The sequence below is a fragment of the Haemaphysalis longicornis genome, unplaced genomic scaffold, assembly GCF_048455015.1.
Source record: "Haemaphysalis longicornis isolate Haplotype H1 unplaced genomic scaffold, Haemaphysalis longicornis Haplotype H1 scaffold_1, whole genome shotgun sequence".
Lineage (NCBI taxonomy): Eukaryota > Metazoa > Arthropoda > Arachnida > Ixodida > Ixodidae > Haemaphysalis > Haemaphysalis longicornis.
In genome coordinates, this window is record NW_027526203.1 from 154900051 (window position 1) to 154904311 (window position 4261).

The 4261-nt window shown below is 50.5% G+C and overlaps 1 pseudogene; it reads left to right on the forward strand.

The window, feature by feature from the left end:
* The first annotated feature begins 202 nt into the window (after positions 1-202).
* Positions 203-4028, forward strand: LOC144155262 (uncharacterized; annotated as a pseudogene).
* The last annotated feature ends 233 nt before the right edge of the window (positions 4029-4261 follow it).

Genomic DNA, 4261 nt, shown 5'->3' on the forward strand with positions numbered 1-4261 from the left:
GGTCAACAGACGCTTGCTGTGGTACCTTGAAGATCGCGACCTTTTGGCTCCTACAATGTACGGATTCCGCCCTGGGCTATCAACACAGGATGTGCTCCTCCGCCTAAAAGAGGATGTTCTCGACTATAATTCAGAGCACCCACGAGCTGTTGTTGGAGTGGACATACGCAAGGCATTTGATGGCGCTCCACACAGTACCATCATGACCAAAGCACGTGCCCTTGGCATCAGAGGGAAAATGTACAACTTCATAGCAGGCTTTCCAGAAGGGCGAAGCTACCACGTCCAAATTGACCAAGACGCCAGTGCTGTACGAGTCAACCAGGTAGGCGTTCCGCAAGGCTCGGTGATATCACCGACCCTGTTTAATATAGCTATGCATCAGCTGCCAAGACGCCTTGCGGACGTACCGGGCCTGAAACACGCGGTGTATGCTGACGATGTCACTGTGGATGCATCAAGGATCCATCGGTGAGCAGGAGGACGTTTTACAAAGAGCCCTCAACATTATTCACGACTACGCGAAGGAAACAGGTTTACACACCGCCCCAGACAAAACTGAGTTCGTCGTCATTTATGGTGGCCGACACACCCCTCTCTAACAGGAAGAAAAACGGTCTTTTAAACTTTACATCGGTGATTGACCCATATCTCGGAAATCTACTATCCGAATACTCGGCATGCACCTTGAAGAGATCATTACTAAACAGCGCAACAAAAACACGGACTATAGCTGAGGTACACAGAACGAGCGCTGACTTCCAACTGATCTTTTATTGAAAAAAACACATATTTATACCCCACACACCTACACACACGTGCCATAAATGCACACAACAAAACAAGCAATTCATCACAGCGGTGCTATGACGCGCCACACACGCTCTAAAAATTCCCATTAGAACACACGCACTTGAACTGATAAAAACCCTCTCAAGCCATGACACACGTGTTGCGCCCCTAGATTACTTTCTATGTAGCGTTCCTTCCCCCTTGTAAAAAATCAAGTTCCTTGGCTGACAGAGCAACCGAAGGTACGCTGACGCAATTTTCCCCCAACCTAGCAATTTTCGCTGCCTCCACTATCTCCCTTGTCATCTGGTCACTATGGCGCTGAATGACTTCGCATTTTTCGAACATGGGAATGCACTTTCCGGTGGTGCCTTTGCAATCTCGGCAGTGAATGCCTAACTGCCCTTTGGCACTTGTTCGTACGTTGTTGTTATGCTCCCGAAGCCTTGTATTAAGACACCTTCCCGTCTGGCCCACGTACTTTTTTCCGCATGGCAAAGGAATCTCATAGATTACCGACTTTGCGCATGGGACGAACTTCGTTTTGTGCTCAATGGACCACTTGTGGGAATCCTTTCTCGGGCGGTGCGTCTTTTTGCAAAGGGCCCCCAGTTTTCGAGGGGCGGAAAAAACCACTTGTACGTCAGCGGCATTCCCCCCCTTTTTTTTTTCAGCCTATGGGCTATATTATGTATGTATGGAATTACTGCAACCTTCCTTTTTTCTTTTTCCTTTTCTACCACAACCGTGGCCTCGCCCTCGCTCCGGCGGCGGTTCTTCTACCACGGTTGTGGTAGAAAAGGAAAAAGAAAAAAGGAAGGTTGCAGTAATTCCATACATACATAATATAGCCCATAGGCTGAAAAAAATAGGGAATGCCGCTGACGTACAAGTGGTTTTTTCCGCCCCTCGAAAACTGGGGGCCCTTTGCAAAAAGACGTACCTCCCGAGAAAGGATTCCCACAAGTGCTCCATTGAGCACAAAACGAAGTTCGTCCCATGCGCAAAGTCGGTAATCTATGAGATTCCTTTGCCATGCGGAAAAAAGTACGTGGGCCAGACGGGAAGGTGTCTTAATACAAGGCTTCGGGAGCATAACAACAACGTACGAACAAGTGTCAAAGGGCAGTTAGGCATTCACTGCCGAGATTGCAAAGGCACCACCGGAAAGTGCATTCCCATGCTCGAAAAATGCGAAGTCATTCAGCGCCATAGTGACCAGATGACAAGGGAGACAGTGGAGGCAGCGAAAATTGCTAGGTTGGGGGAAAATTGCATCAGCGTACCTTCGGTTGCTCTGTCAGCCAAGGAACTTGATTTTTTACAAGGGGGAAGGAACGCTACATAGAAAGTAATCTAGGGGCGCAACACGTGTGATGGCTTGAGAGAGTTTTTATCATTTCAAGTGCGTGTGTTCTAATGGGAATTTTTAGAGCGTGTGTGGCGCGTCATAGCACCGCTGTGATGAATTGCTTGTTTTGTTGTGTGCATTTATGGCACGTGTGTGTAGGTGTGTGGGGTATAAATATGTGTTTTTTTCAATAAAAGATCAGTTGGAAGTCAGCGCTCGTTCTGTGTACCTCAGCTATAGTCCGTGTTTTTGTTGCGCTGTTTAGTAATGATGGATAACCAACTCGCCCAATACTGCACTTTGCTTAACCTTGAAGAGAACTGCACAGCGAGCACTTGGTTCCAACGGGTTACGAGGACCAGCAAACAAATCCTGCACGCTTTACGCAGAATCTCTAACCGCACTTGTGGAGTAAACGAACGTGAAATTCAACAGTTTGCTCAAGCTTTTCTCGTTTCCCGTATCATGTATGGACTGCCGTATCATCCGGTCAACCGCACGCAAATGCTCGCGCTCGATCGGCTACTTAACGAGGCCAAACGCATTGTTACTGGCCTTCCAAGGTACACACGCCTCGATGCGCTCAAGAGCTGTAGGAAGCTCAACAACCTTTCTGAGCTCGTCGACATGCACATCCGCACACAGGAGACAAGGCTTCACGCGACAAAGGCCGGGTGGTACACGCTCATGCTCCTCGGGTATGGCATCCACACATTGCCCACTCTGCCCAACAAAACACCGCCGTAGGAAGTCACTTCACTCACCGATGGCAAGCCACTTCCGCTTAATATGGTCCCCACTCAGCGAGTGCGGCGCCTTGCCTATGACAAGAGGCATGCTAAGGCTACGAGCTCCCTCCCCTTGACTGAACGCATCGTATACACGGACGCTGCACTTCCGGTAGATGGTACCAGCAACACTTGCTATGCCACTGCGTGGTACGACCAGACAAATGGGTGCCAGAACTTTCGCCACCATGTATCAACTGAGGCGATGTACAGCACCCGCGCAGAGTTAATGGCCATTCTAGATTATTTGGATTGGGCCCCCGAAACTTCATCTGAAACTGACCCCGTTCGCCATCGTGTGTACACTGATTTTCAGGCTGCCCATCGAGCATGCGCTAATGTTTTTTTACACAGATCATGTGCTGCAGAAGATCCGACACCAGGCGTGCCTACTCCGTGAACTCGGTCACGATGTTACCATCCTCTGGGTCCCCGCGCATTGTGATATCCCCGGAAACGAGAAGGCCCATAAATTAGCGCGCGCTCACCTTTACACCGCGCTAGCCAGAGCCTCCGATACTCCTTTTCCTCTCCTATCTACCCCACGCGAGCTAGCAGATCCGATGGCAGACAAGTATTTGACAAAACAACAACGTGCGGCCTACCTCACAGCAGTTGGCAATCCACTCTTGATACCACCGCTCCCCTCGAAGATATTCACACGGCGACAGTCTGTCCTGCTTCGAAGAATTCAGACAGGCACACTCCTTACTCCATTTGTGCTGAACCGTTTCCACAGAGGTGACACACCACCGCCTGTAACTGGCACCTGCTCCACGTGCAACTGCCGCGATGATCTCGACCACCCGTGTTGGGAGTGCCCCCTCTACATTCCAGCTAGGCTTCGTGCCGTGGCCACCATAAAACGGGGACCCTGGCTTTCTTCTCTCCGGACATGGGCCTGTCCGGATCCCAAGCCTCCGGATCGAGCCACCGAGCTCTGGCGAGCACTCCTCCTGTTTCTTCAAGACCCGGCGGCGCCCCCGGTTGGTGATCGGCTCCTCGACAGCCCCAAGATTCAAGCGGCCCCCACTGAGCTGCCTCCAATGCGTCCGCTAAAAAAACGGAGGCAGTCCAACCCTTTCCCTCTTCTATAACACCGTAGTCCTTTCCACCGCAGTGCCCTCGGCACATTATAACGTGGAATAAACGTGGTTTCATTCATTCATTCACTCAACCAACTGCTCGATGGGGAAATGCATTAGTTTTTTGACAGAACACGATCGGTCTGAGAAAGCGTTCGCCTAAAACGAAAGACGCGGCAGGCAACCAATGGCGCCGCTGAGCGAGAAAAGGTGACCACTGAGACAGCAGAAGGACGTAAAGCACA